This window comes from Artibeus jamaicensis, unplaced genomic scaffold (assembly GCF_021234435.1).
Source record: "Artibeus jamaicensis isolate MK-2021 breed Jamaican fruit bat unplaced genomic scaffold, CSHL_Jam_final contig_415, whole genome shotgun sequence".
Taxonomy (NCBI): domain Eukaryota; kingdom Metazoa; phylum Chordata; class Mammalia; order Chiroptera; family Phyllostomidae; genus Artibeus; species Artibeus jamaicensis.
The window spans coordinates 15,321,070-15,336,956 of NW_026521823.1; positions in this window are offsets into that span (position 1 = coordinate 15,321,070).

Consider the following 15,887-nt stretch of genomic DNA (forward strand, 5'->3'; position numbering starts at 1 on the left):
GTTCCAGTAGGTCACTGCCTTGCAGGGACCCGGGGAGGTGAGTTCCATCCCAGATACATGATTTCACAGTTTGTTTGAAATGTTCTACAAAATATAAGTGATAGGTTACACACTAACAGCAGCATATCATACTTCAAGGTACTATTGAGCAAAGGTAACCATGGTGGGATAAAAAAAAAGGCAATTAACTGGCCTTCTTATGACCACAGTTGAATTTTAGCAAGATGCTGTAGCAGGGGTGTCCAATCTGTGGACCTCAGGCTGCATGCAGCCTAGGATAGCTGTAAGTACAGCCCGACACAAAATCATAAACCTGTTTTTGTTTTGCTCAGCAGTTTTCATTAGTGTTTGTGTATTTAATGTGTGGCCCAAGACAACTCTTCTTCTTCCAGTGTGGCCCAGAGGCAACAAAAGGTTGGACACCCCTGCCTAGAGTGGTAATGAGTATGGTTCAAATAATACATTAGATTCAATCATCTGACATTATTATAAGATGGGATCTTAATTCAGTTTTAATATGATGTTAAGTAAATAATTAAGCATAGTTCTTTGTTCTCACATCTAAATTGTCATATCTCTACATGGAAAACAAAAGTATTTGTGCTAATTCTTGGTTACCATCCATGTGGTCAGGGTTTGCATCAGCTCGAAAGAATATCACATGCCTAACATTTAATATACTCACTGGTATAAAATAGAGACACAATGCAAACATTATATTAACCAATTAATAAAATGTGACTTTTTAAAGAGAGAGAAACCTAGTGATATATTAAACAACCATTTAATGACTGAGTATGCATTTGCTTATATATCCTGACCTCTTAGCCACTGTGCTAAAGCTTCTTCTGTGTAAGGAAGATAACAAGCAATGACTGGTAGTTAAGGCATTCAGAGCATTTCTAAAAACAATGCAATGAGAACAGATTAAAAATGAGTTAAGATGAGTATTCTGAGAAGAGTAAGAAACTTAGAATAAAAAAAGCACTTTAGAAGGTTAATTAGGGGTCAGCTTTTATTTTTACCAGAAAAATTTCTCAACTCAAACTCTGAGAAAATATTAAAATATTTAGGTGGCATAAATCACTGAGAAAGCTGTAAAAGCAGGAAACTACGGCTGCAGTTGCACTACCATTGCTTAGACAGTTTGCATGTGGCAGGAAGGGTGAGGGCTTACAGCTGGGGGCTGAGGTCATCCCAGAGTCATGGTGAAAATCACTTAGGTTAGCTTTTCAGGGTCTCTATGCAATCATGTTCCGTGTATTTATACTTCATATGTTCACATTTATCTTATACTTTATGTCTAGCGTTAGAAAAATATTTTATTTTTCAAAGAGTTATTTGTAGAACTGCACGTCCAATACACTTGTAAGTACATTCTCATAAAATAAATTTATCATGTATAACATAAAAATCTTGTAGTAATGACTATAAGAATATTTCCTGACATGTTTCATTAGATATTTATCTTGCTATTGATAAATACATTCAAGTGAGCATTTTCACATGTTTGAACCTGTAAGAATAAGCTAGCACATTTTTATGACATCTCTTTCCACCTATTGAATATAGATTATTTTATAATAAAAACTATTTCCACCTCAAAAGAATTTTTTTTCTGTCATTATTAACTTATTCTTTATTCTTATGATTAAGGGAAATTAAATAATGACTAAAATTAAGCAGAAGGAAAAGAACAGCTATTATAAAGCAACATGATGATTTATTTCTAATAGACAATATACTTACTAAAATAATTTAAAAATGACAAATATGGAGAACATGAGATAATAAGAAAGACTCATCCAGGTGATTTCTACGGTTCCTGCGTCACTGGGCCACGGCACACAGCCAGGAGCAGCAAATGTGAGGGAAGGCACAAGTAGCACTTCCTTGCAGCTCCTGAGAGGTATGACCAAAAATTCTGAAGTAAGTTCAACTTAAGAATCCATTTTTAATTTCTCCTACAGAGTGATGACATTCTGTAGTTACTAGAAAATTGGTGACAGAAGTCCTGGAATCCTGGAAGTGAAACAAACAAACAAAATCACCAATTTTAGAGCTTCATGTGGACTCATAAGCCCTGTTTGAGCCTCATCTAGTCATTGCAAGTATCCCTATTAAGGAAAATTACCAGTCCAATTAAATGGGAGACCATGTCATCATATTTAATTTAGTTCCATGGAAACAGTGCCAATTAAGTGCATGTGCTGCTGAAGAACACGTTCCAATTAATGCAGGGGATGGCACTTAGCAAGAACATACAGGAGCAGAAAACAGTAATCAGAGTTGTGGCCATTGTGTGGCAATACTAACCATACGGACAAATTTAATTTGTGAAGTAAACTTTCATATTAAAAAAAACACTTCATTTAAACACAATTAGTATTATGTTTAATTAACTTTATCTGATCAAGCTACATATGCAGAGCATATCATTTTAAATCATGAACTTAAATTATAAATAATCCAGTATAACATCAATATAGTGTCCAACGCAAGGAAAACATAAGGTATCATGAATAGCCTTCCCACTGTTATTTTCTTCATATACACATACACACATACACATCTTATAGCAAAAAAATAAATTGCCCGGAATATAAATAGTGCTATTTATAATAACATTTTAATATCAAACTTTTTATCATTCATATTTATATTATTCATATTACTTTCTAATTTTTTTCAGTGTAAGTATAGAAAATAATGCTCAAAATGCTTTTGTAACCTAAAGATTGTAATTAAAAACTTAAATCTTCCTCACAATTCAAATGCATTGTGGCCATTCTTATACAACAAATGGTAATTACTTATTTTACCAAAAAGAAACAGCATTTTCATGGTATATGTTAAATATTTATTTCACTAATAAATTATTCCTTTAACCAACTTCAAAATTCTAATTTTTAAGAACAGTTATGGGACACTTAAGATTATGGTTTTCATAATCAACATACCATTAGCTCATCAGCTATTAGTGCTAATCAGATTATTCTCTTTTTGGAACTGTTTTCATCAGTTCATTAAATAAAACACTAATAAAGGCTAAGTAACAAGTGGATCAAATATTTGTAACATGTATAACTAACAAAGGTCTGCTGTCACAATTTCTAAAGATCACTACTAAATCAAAAGACCTACTCTTTGGCACTTGTTTCTTCTGAAAAATATATTTATTTGTTTCTAGAGAGAGGGGAAGGAAAGGAGTAAGAGAGGGAGAGAAACATCAATGTGTGGTTGCCTCCCACATGCACCCCCGCCCCCAATGGGGACCTGGTCCCCAGCCCAGGCCTGTGCCCTGACTGGGAATCAAACGGGCAACCCTTTGGTTCAGAGGTCCATGCTCAATCCACTGAGCTACACCAGCAAGGGTTCTTTGGCATTTCTTAAAAGAAGGTATCAAATGGTTAATAAAAAATATTACAATGTAGACTCCTTCCGATTATGTGACTAAAGCACTGCCTACAGCACCATGGAGGGGGGAGGATAAGTACAGAGTGCTGTTTACAAAGTAGTCACAAGGATATGATTACGGCACAGGAGGTGCAGTCAACAACACTATAATAACTATGTGTGGTGCCAGGTGGGCACTGGAAATATCAGGGGGACCACTTGGTAAAGTACACAATTGTCTAAACACTATGCTGTACACCTGAAACTAATACAAAGCAATACTGAATGTAAACTATAATTGAAAATATATTAAATGTAAATTCCTTAACATTATTCAGACAAACACAAAGTAAAACTACCATGAAATTAATGATTGCACATAGATATTTAAAGTCTAAAATCTAAGAACAAATTTTAGACTTCAAAATCTATTGATGAAGAAGAACCTCTATGCATTGTTAGAAGTATAAAGTGTTATAGCTAATTTGGGAAACATCGTGACGTTATCTACCAAGTAACTGAATTTGTGAATAGCACATAACACAGCAACTGCAAACCTCCTCTCTCCGTCTCTCTCATCATGATGAGAGAAAAAACATAGACACTCTGGAGAACTCTAAATAATGTCTGTTGTTTAATAAATACACTTTGGCTTTATGGACGATGTTAAAATAAGAGTAAACTGAGTGAAGAGTATAGGAAACTCTTCACTATACAAAACTCTGCACTTCTATAAATTAAAATTACTAAAAAAACCCTGCAATTTTAAATAATTTCAAAAATAGATTTTTATAATATTATTTCAAAACAAATTTTTACAAATACAGAGTAAGGCAGAAGTAAGGCCTGCTTGAGTGTGGTTGGTAGGGTAATAATATGGGTGTAATAATTTAGTCTTAATTGGAACATCTCACCTAAAATGTCATAGGATGTGCTGGAGTATGATATTGTTATGTTACAGAATTACATGGGTATAATTTTGTAATAAAGAATGGGGCATTATTTGTGCCAGACCCTATAGTTCTTAAAAGACAAGAACAAATGTTCACTGAAATTGACAAAAAATGCTTTTCATAATAACATTTAACATAGACTTTGGTTTTCTTAATTTAAATAAATTATATCTGCTATGTTTTTTTCCTTCAATATAAATAGAAAATTGGTGTACTAACTTTCGGAATAGGGTATGTGAAACAGAAAAATTTTACACTAATCACAGGCTGATTCTGAATACTTCCATGCTGGTGTGTCTGAATTTGCACCAAAGTTTTAAATGTGTAAAGTAACAGATTATTGTAGAAGGAAAACATTTTTATTCACTGCCTTATTTTAAAGAGCAGAATCTTCACATTTAAGGAGATGGAGGAGGAACCGTCACTAAAAGGTGATTAATGAAATCCCTTTCATTGGAATACCACCAATATATTATAATATAACACACCTTTTACAAGGAGACATTTCCGAGAGTAAAAGAAAACACTATCAATTATTTTTGTCAGAGCACCAGACATCAAATTGGGACTTTCTCAGGCAGACTAAAAGTTAATCCGGATATAAACAATGAATTGAATAAATACATGTGAAATAAGGGAAATTTTTTTCTTGGCACTGTATAGGTCAGAACATAATTTTTATTTGACTCGCTTCTCCTGACCTAATGTAAGAGACAGTGTAATCTAAGAAAACCTTTTGAATTCTTACATACATCTCATTTCATTCTAATATAAAAGTAGCTTATAAAAAACATTGGCTAATCACATATAACTATATATGTGATATATGCATCACATATCCATATATTTATGTTAAACAATATTCAAAGGTAAGTTGCCTTTTCTTATGTATCTTTAGAATAAAAATATATTTATTCTTGAATTCTGAGATTATGAGCATTGCTATTCATTATAAAAGTATTTACCGAGGAAAATCTATAAAACGAAGGGAAAAAATTGCCACAAACTGAAAATGACAGATTGGGCAAAATTTTGTTTTATAGATCATAGTAGAAGGTTGAGCTGGAAACAGCAAATTTAGTGTGAGCAGAAAAAACTTTAGAAGTAGACCAGAAAAGTCAAGATATACCACAATGATGCTTTCCCTCTACATTACAAATGGTATTGTTGCCAGTTTTATTAAAAATAATTTGAAGAAAAGCAGACCTAGTATTGCTTTCTTCTGTAATAATAACCCAAATCTTGTCCCTGCTACCACGAGCTGTGACTGAGAGTGATACCAATCAACTCTGGCTTTGTCAGAGAGCAAGTGCAAACAAAAACATTGGGTATCTGAATTTATTCCATGAAGAGTTCTGGGCTGTTTTTATTTTTAGAAATAAATATTGCAAAGGATACGTTTTATGGAAGGGAAACAAATTACTGTCATTGTTCAATCCCAGCAAAAAAAAATTTATGTCCATCACCCAAAGACAAAAGCTAAAGTAATACTAGTTACTCGCAGAGTAAAAAATACTTTCAATTCCCAGATAACAGAATTGCAAGATTGTGTGGGTTTCCTTTTCATCATCAACCCTTTCCTCTGACAATGAGTGAAGACTAAGCTTTAGAAGTCTGGGACCGGGCTTTTCTACAGGAAGTTGCTACAAAAGGACTATCTGTCATTTTTTACTCTGGGGCAGAAAACATGTGAACAAAGAGAATCACCCAATACATAAACACAAAATTTATCCCTAAGGCAAACATTTCTTCAGTCTTCATATATCTTAGGAAAGGACTGCAACAGCATCCAACATTTGCTGACACAGGGGATGAGACTTCCGCTGACATCTTCAGTATCGCCATCCCAATTAGAAGAATGCATGTGAGCCGACCTATGTGCCAGAGAATAAGGATCACAACAAAATAAGCTGCTGTTTTCATTATGCTTTGTTAAAAACTAAAGAACTGCTACATTTCTTTAATTCAATGCTATTTTTACAGTACTTTATGCACATGCATTTATTAGATAGGTGGAAACTTGACCAACTGTAGGAGAAGCATTGCTTGAAGATACTGGATTTGTTTATGTAATTTTTTTTTAGTTTAGCTTTATTTTTATTGTTTACACTATTAAACATATTCCCATTTTTTACCCCTTTGCCCTCCTCCACCCCACCCAAGCCCCTCACCTTCACTCAGGTGATCACCACACTGTTGTCTGTGTTTATGGGTTGTTCATACATGTTCTTTGGCTAACCTTTTCACCTTCTTTCCTCCAGTCTCTTCTTCTTCCTCCCCTCTGAGAGCTGTCATTCTGTTCTATGTGTCCATGCCTCTCTTTCTAATCAGTTTGTCAATTTATTTTGTTCATCAAATTCCACATATAAGTGAGATCATTTGCTTTTTTTTTACTATTTGCTTTTCTTTGACTAGTTCATTTCACTCAGCAAAATAATCTCCAGGTCCATCTATACTGTTGCAAAAGGTAAGAGTTCCTTCTTTTTCAAAGCTGCATAATATTCCATTGTGTAAATGTACCACTGCTTTTTTATCCACTCATCTACTAATGGACACTTAGGTTGTTTCCAGATCTTGGCTATACTAAATAACACTGCTATGAACACAGCAGTGCATATATTCTTGTGAATTGGTGTTTTGGGATTCTTAGGATATAATCCCACAAGCGGGAGTGCTATGTCAAAAGGCAGTTCCATTTTTAATTTTTTGAGAAAACTCAGTACTGTTTTCTACAGGGACGGCACCAGTCCTCATTTCCAATAGCAGTGTACTAGGGCTCCCTATTCTCCATATCCCTGCCAGCTCCTGGTTTTTGTTGATTTATTGACAGTAGCCATTCTGGTAGGTATGAGGTGATATCTCATTGTGGTTTCAATTTGAATCTTTCTGATGATTAGTGCTGTTGTATATTTTCTCATATGTCTGTACAGGAAAATAGAAAAGGTAGTACAGACAATTTCTACGTGACCTGTGCCAAGTTTCTCCTGTTCTTACCATCTTATATTAGATTGGCACATTTGTCTCCAATAGTGAACCAATATTCATACATTATTATTAATGATTAAAGTTGACAGTTTATTCTGATAATGTTAGTTCATAACTAATGTCTTTTTTGTATGCAAGATTGCAGTTAGGATAAAACATTACACTTAGTTGGCATGTTTGTTTAGGCTCTCCTTGGCTATGAAAGTTTTTTTAGAGTTTGTTTTTGATCACCTTGAGAATTGTGAGGAGCGCTATTTTTTTACAGATGTGTATTGAAATTTGTCTATTTTTTCTCAGATTTGACAGTGGTTATGGGTTTTGGCAGGAAAGATCACAGAGGTAAGTTGCCCTTTCAACACATCCCATTAAGGTCAGGTAATATCAACATGTTTGTCACTATTGATGCTGACTTCAATTGTGAGGCTGAGGTAGTATTTGTTAGGTTTTTCCACTAGTTACTTTATTTTTCTTTTTTCTGTATTAGACTCTTTGAAATCACTTGCACAGAAGACACTGGAGTATCAGGGGTTTATGCACCCCTTTGGTCGAGAATCTAGGTTATTTGGAATTACTCTACACCAAAAATTTGTCTTCCCTCCTATTAATTTTTTTGTTCAATCATTTTCTATAATAGCATGGATTCATAGACATTTATTTTGTATTGCTGACATTTGTACTGTCTTTTCATCTTAACCTTTTGCAAAATGTCATATAATTGGAATAGTAGAGTATGATGGGGATATAAAGTTCAGTACAGGAAATGGAGTAGCCAAAGAACTTATATATATGACCATGGACATAAACAATGGTGTAGGGATTGTCTGAGGGAGTGGTGGGGTGCAAAGGGGAAAAAATCAGGAAAACCCTAATAGCATAATCAATAAAATATAATTAAAAGGGAAACTTCTAGCTCTGCATTTTAAATTTGGTCTATGAGCCAATTTTTTGTGAAATATGTTAAGGTCTGAATCTAGATTCTTTTGCATATAAAAGCACTTCCATTTCCATAACACACCACCATTAAAAGTCTGTCCTTTCTCACTGAATTGTCTTTATCAAAGATCAGTATGAGCCTATTTCTCAGTTATGTATTCTGCATATGATCATTGGAACAGAATAGATAACTTGAGAAACAGACTTTCAACACTGCTGTGCTATATCAATTACTGTGGCTTTGTAATAAGTGTTGTTCTCCCGGTAAAGGCCTCTCAGCCGTGATTCTTTGTCTTATTATCTCTCTCCCAATTTGGAGGGGAGTGGCTTCTATCTGACTTCATTTATCTGATAGATCCAGAAAAATTAAGTAAATTGACTCTGACTTACTAGTTTGCTCAGCTCAATTTTTTTGTTTTAAAATTAAGAGTGACAACTTTTAACAGCTCTTATATATTAAAGCGTAACTTAAACTGAAGATGATGATGATCAATAGATAACGTCAATACCAAATTTATAGAAGCTCTGTATTTTTCACTGAATTAGCCCATAGTTAAATTTAATAAAGGTAACATGATAAGAATGGGGAAAATGTTGCTAAATAAGTCTTTCCAGATAAAAAGAAAACACTTGAAGGAGAAAATTTTTTCTCACTATTAGATACTCTAAATAAATAAGAATAAAGAGATAATATGAGTATACCATTTCATAACTATGTCCACATTAAATTTTCAATAGATACGTAAATGACCTATGTTCAGATTTATATTGATATTTTAAAGGATCTTCTATATTGATTAATGCACTGATTAAAAAACAGAACATTACTTAACTGTGAACATAAAAAAGTCCTGGCCCAGTGGCTCTGTTGTTTGGAGAGTTTTCTGATGCACCAAAATTTGTGCGTTCGACCCCCAGTTGGGGCACATGCAGGAGACATCAGACCGATGTTTCTCTCTCACACTGATGTTTCTCTCTCTCTCTCCATTCCTCTCTTTAAAAGCAATAAATATATTCTGGGTGAGAATTTTTAAAAAGACATAAAAAGAAGAGGTTAGGTTAAAAAATTGGTGCCATTTTAAATTAGCAATTTGAAAAACAAGACTATCCTTTCTTTGAGTTTTTATTGCTGCGGTCACTATAGAAATAATTTCAAAAGTGTCAGCTAGTGAAGCTAGTTTTATATTATGTTCCTCATAGAAAATATATTTTCAGAGATATTTTATTAATATTAGTTATTGTTAATTTATTAGAGATTGACATAACGACATAGACATATGCAGCTTAGTGTATAAATACATCCTATATTGAATATATTTCATATAAAAATAGTTTTGTATACACTTCCACAGATAGAAAGTATTTTCAACTTCAGCTGATCTTTTGGCTAAAATTTGTTATTTTTTTTCAGCAGCACCAAAAACAGCAAAATGCTTTGCTTTTTGTTTTTCTCTAAGACTTTGGCTTCAAGGATGTTAATTTATTTATTCTCTTGGTATCTTCACATCAAACTTCTTTCTGTCTTAGAAATATCCCTGAACCTCCTAAAAAGAATTTTACTCCCTATTTTAATTTTATTTAACACTTTTATGCTGATCATTCTGTCTGCTTGTTTACATGGTATTTTGAAAATTAACTTTCTTGTTCCTTTCTATCTTCAAGACTCAGAGGCATGGCTGTTCAATAATGAAACTACAATGCAGTTTTGCTGTTACTCATTGAAGTTGTAAATAAATCAGAATATGGCTGTTTCCTTTAGCAGACATCTATTATAGATATGTATGAATAATGAAAATATGGCTTTATACAATTGGTGACCAGTTATACATTTTTAAACTACTACTACCGCATTTTACACATGTAATTGAAGCTTTTAATTAAAGGTTATATCCAAGTGAATTAAAAAAAATACATATATATATATATATATATATCCCTAAGAGTATTTTTTACAACTGAATTTTGATAGCTTCCAGGTGATTCTTCAGCTACCTGTTATACAATTGTCAGTAATGCCTTAGTCAAGCCAACTGGACGCCTTTCTCAAACCATAAGAATTCTTAGTATTCCATTAGTCATTCTCTGTGAGTTTACTTTGCCTTTGGGTCACCATAGGGGTGAGAGGTCCTGAAACAGAATGAATGAATGAACAGACATACTCTTAGGAACCTAGACCTTTGTGTCTTGGCATGACAGAAACAAACTTTTTAAAACTGTGTCTCTCTACATGAATAGTCTGATTGATTTTATGTGCACCTTTGCAATTTTCTTATACAGCACCTCTAAGACTTACAGTATGTACTTTGAAGCTTTCTGCTGATAAATTACAGCATGCTTTTCTTACAGCAAAACGTATCTGCTTTTAGAATTTCATGATAGCTCCTGGTTTATGTAGTTAATTAGTATTCCTATTTTTCATGGTCAAAATAAAAAGATTGTTATCAATAGATATTTCCCCTTTTATTATTCCGCTAATAATAGTGTAGGCTGTGTTGACACTTGAACCAAAAGTCTTATCTGGCCTGTGAATGTGCCATTTATTTTTGGTCCAAAGCCAATCTCAGTGAAGTGTACAATATGTGTGAAAATACAATTCTCATAAAATGACTTGAAAATAGATGGCTGAGAATTTAGAGTTTTTCTATAACTCTTGTTTGAGGACCTATTTTAATACCACTTATATGTAATCAGAGGGACTTTATGCAAACTCATCTTGTAAATGGACCATGTGAATGTTCCCCTATTATTGCTGCCATAGCTCACAGACTATCTGAGAGATTTTAGTCATTCTGCACTGAAACAAATTACTACTCTAACAATAGAAATTACAATGGCCTTTACATGAGTCATGCCTCCGTAATGTGGAGGCTGATATAAAACCTGCGTAGGGAAGGTAGAATTCAGTCATTAAAATGTCTTTTCCGTTAATTTGACTCTGAGATATCTTCTGCAGATAATGAAATAAAAGAAAAAGTACTTTGGGTTTACCTTATGTCTCAAGGTACGTTATGCTAACTAATATACTAAAGTATTTGTGAAATATAAATATTAAATGTGTAAACTAATTGCCCCAAATGGGTCATATTTTTATTAACTCAGTTTTAGACATGATTAATTTTGTTGTGTTTTGTATAAGTAATGATATCCAAAGATCTGCAGCTGAATTTTGACCATTTTTGATGGACAAACATCTAAACTGAAGAACTCTGTTTAAATCTAAAAATTTAGAAAAGTTTTATTTGTTCTGAAGGGCAGTTATTTAAATTTATGAGGCAATAAGTACTGAATAAAATCTAGGTGACTACTTTGTTAAATTTAAGCAGAAACAAATATCCCATTAGCACATAAATTAGACAGAAAAATCTGACACAATAAAATAAATGCATATACAGTTAAATATGTGGAATATAATTTGGAAAAGACATGATGATATATCCTTATTATGGCATGTAAAAGTTGTTCTTTAGATAACCTAAAGAATCACTGTATAGCAATTATAAATAATAAAAAGTTCCTTAAGGGGAAAAAGGGGGAGGGATTTTGAGGAACAAGTATGAAAGACATAGAGATGAGGACTGGGGGGGAATGGAAGGGAGGGGAGGGGGGTGGGATGGGAGAAATAGATAAAAAAAAATGTACTTGAAAAGTAACTAAATAAAATTTAATATTAAAATAATAATAATAATAATAATAATAAAAAGTTCCTCACTTCACTGTTGTTGGGCATGCAGACTGGTGCAGCCACTGTAGAAAACAGTATAAAGTTTCTTCAAAAAATTAAAAATGGAACTGCCTTTTGATACAGTGATCCCATTTGTGGCTAAAATCCCCAAACACCAATTCACAAGAACACATGCACACCTATATTAATAGCAGTGTTATTTAAAATAACCAAAATCTGGAAAAATCCTAAGTGCCTAACAGTAGATGAGTGGATAAAAAAAGCAGTGATACATTTACATGATGGAATATTATACAGCTGTGAAAAAGAAGGACTTCTTATCTTTTGTAACAGTAGAGATAGACCTGGAGATTATTATGCTGAGTGAAATGAGCCAGTCAAAGTAAGGCAAATGGTTTATGATCTCACTTATATGTGGAATTTAACAAACAAAATAAATTGACAAACAGATTAGAAACAGAGGCAGAATGACAGCTGTCAGAGGGGAGGTGGTAGAGGGGGAACTGGTTAAAGCACAGGAAGGGATTAGCCAAAGAACATATTTGCATAACTCATAGATACAGACAGCAGTGTGGTGATGGCTGGGGGAAGGGGCAATGAGGATTAGAGGAAAGGAGGCAAAGGTGGAGAAAATGGGATCATCTGCAACCATGTCATTGGTTTATTTAAAAATAAACATTTTTTAAAGACAAAACACTTCAAAGTATTTATTGGTATTACCCACATTTCTTGATCCATGTCCAACTTTCTGATTGTATATACAAGGTGGACAAAAGTTGGTTTACAGTTTTGAGTATGCAAAACATGGAATTTATTCTTGTATTATTATTTATAAAATATCACATTATTTTCCATATGAAGATCTATACACCTCCTTTACACGTGACATAAATAATATTAGTCTAAACTTAATCAGCATTATTTAAGTATATTTTATTGATTATGCTATTACAGTTGTCCCATTTCTTTTTCCCCTTTATCTCCCTCTGCCCTGCACCACCCTTCCACCAGCATCCCTGCTTAGTTTATGTTCATGGGTCGTACACATAAGTTCTTTGGCTTCTCCATTTCCTACACTGTTCTTTACCTTCCCCTATTTTCTACCTACCAATTATGCTTCTTATTCCCTGTACCTTTTTCCCCTCCCCCCAACCCTCCCCATCGATAAACCTGCATGTAATCTCCATTTCTGTGATTCCTTTCCTGTTCTAGTTGTTCACTCTGTTTTTGTTTTTGTTTTAGGTTCTGTTGATAGTTGTAATTTGTTGTCATTTTACAGTTCATGGTTTTGATCTTTGTCTTAGATAAGTCCCTCTAACATTTCATATAATACGTGTTTGGTGATCATGAACTGCTTTACCTTATCTGGGAAGCACTTTATCTGTCCTTCCATTTTAAATGATAGTTTTGCTGGACAGTCATCTTGGATGCAGTTCCTTGACTTTCATGACTTTGAATACTTCTTTCCAGCCTCTTCTTGCCTGTAAGTTTTTTTTTTTTTTTTGAGAAATCAGCTGATAGTCTTATGGGAACTCCTTTGTAGGTAACTGTCTCCTTTTCTCTTGCTCTTTTTAAGATTCTCTACTTATCTTTAATCTTGGGTAGTTTAATTATGATATGTCTTGATGTGTTGTTCTTTGGGTCCAATTTCTTTGGGACTGCCTGAGCTTCCAGGACTTCCCCAAAGTCTAATTCCTTTGCCAGATTAGGAAAGTTTTCCTTCATTATGTTTTCAAATAAGTTTTCAGTGTCTTGCTTTTCATCTCCTTCTGGCACCCCCATGATTTGGATGTTGAAACATTTGAAGTTGTCCCGGTGGTTCCTAAGCCTTTTCTCATTTTTTTGAATTCCTGTTTCTTCATTATGTTCCGGTTGAATATTTATTTCTTCCTCTGATCCAAGCCATTGATTTGAGTCTGGGTTTCCTTTCTTTTATTGTTGATTCCCTATATTTCCTGCTTTAGTTCCCTGCTTTATTTGCATAGCCTTGACTTCTTCCTCTATTTTACATCTGTACTCAATCATTTCTGTGAGCATCCTATTTACCGGTGTTTTGAACTCTATATCTGATAGGTTGGCTATCTCCTAGTCACCTAGTTATTTTTTTGGAGTTTTGATCCATTCTTTCACTTGGGCCATATTTTTTTGTGTTGACGTGTCTGTTATTTTGTAACAGGAGGAGCCTTAACTATTCACCAGGGTGGGGCAACTCAGGGCTGTGTTGTGGTACTGTGTGTGGTGGAAGGGTCAGAGAGGGAATAATGCTGCTTTCTGGACTCTCGCTCCTCTTTCAGTCACTTCCCCCTCTACCCACAAGAAAATTGAGGCCTTCTTCTGCGGGTGCCTGGGTGAGTGGGTTTGTGTACATTCTAGGACCCCATAGGTTTCTCCTAAAAAAAAACTATTCTGTGAGACTTGGAGGTTCTCCCACTGCCACAACCCCAACAGGTTTTTATAGCCAGAGGTTTTGAGGCTTTAGTTTTCTACAATGGAATCCTGGGTTGTGAGATCTGTCTTGGGTCCCAGTTGTTCCTCCCGGCTTATTGGTATGTGAATGTAGAACTGTCTTGTCTGGCTTTAGCTGCCTTGCACAACCAGTCCACAGTCTTGCCGCATGTCCCCTCCACCCTGGCTGTCTGTCTTCTCCCCTCCTACCAGTCTGGATGAATGTTTCTTCTTTAATTCCTTGGTTGTTGGACTCTCATACAGTTCAATATTCTGGTAGTTTTGGTTATTTTTTGGTTTTAAAATTGTCGTCTTTTTGGGGGGACTGTGCAAGAAGCAAAGTATATCTACCTGTGCTTCCATCTTGACCAGAAGTACTTAATCAGTATTACAAAAAATTTTCTTGCATGGCTTTTAACAATCTCTTTAATTAAAGTACTGCTCTTGAAGAAAATATGTTACAGTAATTTAGACCATTTAGTTGTTTAAACCAGCATTGTAACTTTTACAGCTGTGAGATGAAGGGCCGAATGTAATTTTAGGATTATATAAATGTAACTGCTCCTTAACTGAGGGCAAGGAGCTCAGCGCTGCTGCTGGGTGGAAACAAGGTGCCCAGCTGTATAAAACAAGGTGGAGGGCTGGATTCGGTCCTTGGGCCTTGAGTTTTCCACCTGTGAATCAAGAGCAACAGAGAAGGCTAGCCTCTTTATCCTGGATATGCCATCTAAAGTTTATGAGTCTCTGGGAGCCCTTGATATTTTATAAATGAGAAATTCAAGTAATTCATTTAAATTTTCTTCTTTACCTAATTGTTCAAGTTTGTAAACAAAGGAGAGTTAATTTAAGGAGCAGTGCTGAGTTTTGGTAAATTAGGGTAAAACAGTCTTGATTTTCATAAAGATGAACTTGTACTCTTGAGGCATAAGAGACATTTTTGCTTTCCTGGTTTTCTAGAGTATTAAGAGCAAGGAAACTAACATTCAAATTTTAAAAGCAATGCCTAATATAGACCTGGCTGGTGTAGCTCAGTAGATTGAGTGCGGGCCTGCAAACCAAAGGATTGAGGCTCGATTCCCAGTCAGGGCACGTGCTGGGGTTGCAGGCCAATTCCCAGCAGGGGACGCACGAGAGGCAACCATACATTGATATTTCTCTCCCTCTCTCCTTCCCTTCCCCTCTAAAAATAAATAAATAAAATATTTTTAAAAATTGTTTAAAAAAAGCAATGCCTAGTATAAAATAATGATAATATTAATTATGACAATAACAATAACACTAAACACCATGTATTAACTATGTGCACAAAAATTCTGGGTGATTTTTCTTTGTTTATTTTTAGCTTCCTTTTCTTTTTTTGCATTATGATCCAAACACATTTTACCACTGAAATTGTTATTTGATAGAGTAAGGATTAAAAGTCCTTGCCCTCAGTCAGCATGACATATTTCATTTTGAAATCCCAAAGAGAATTCAAGACTTACATTGCAATA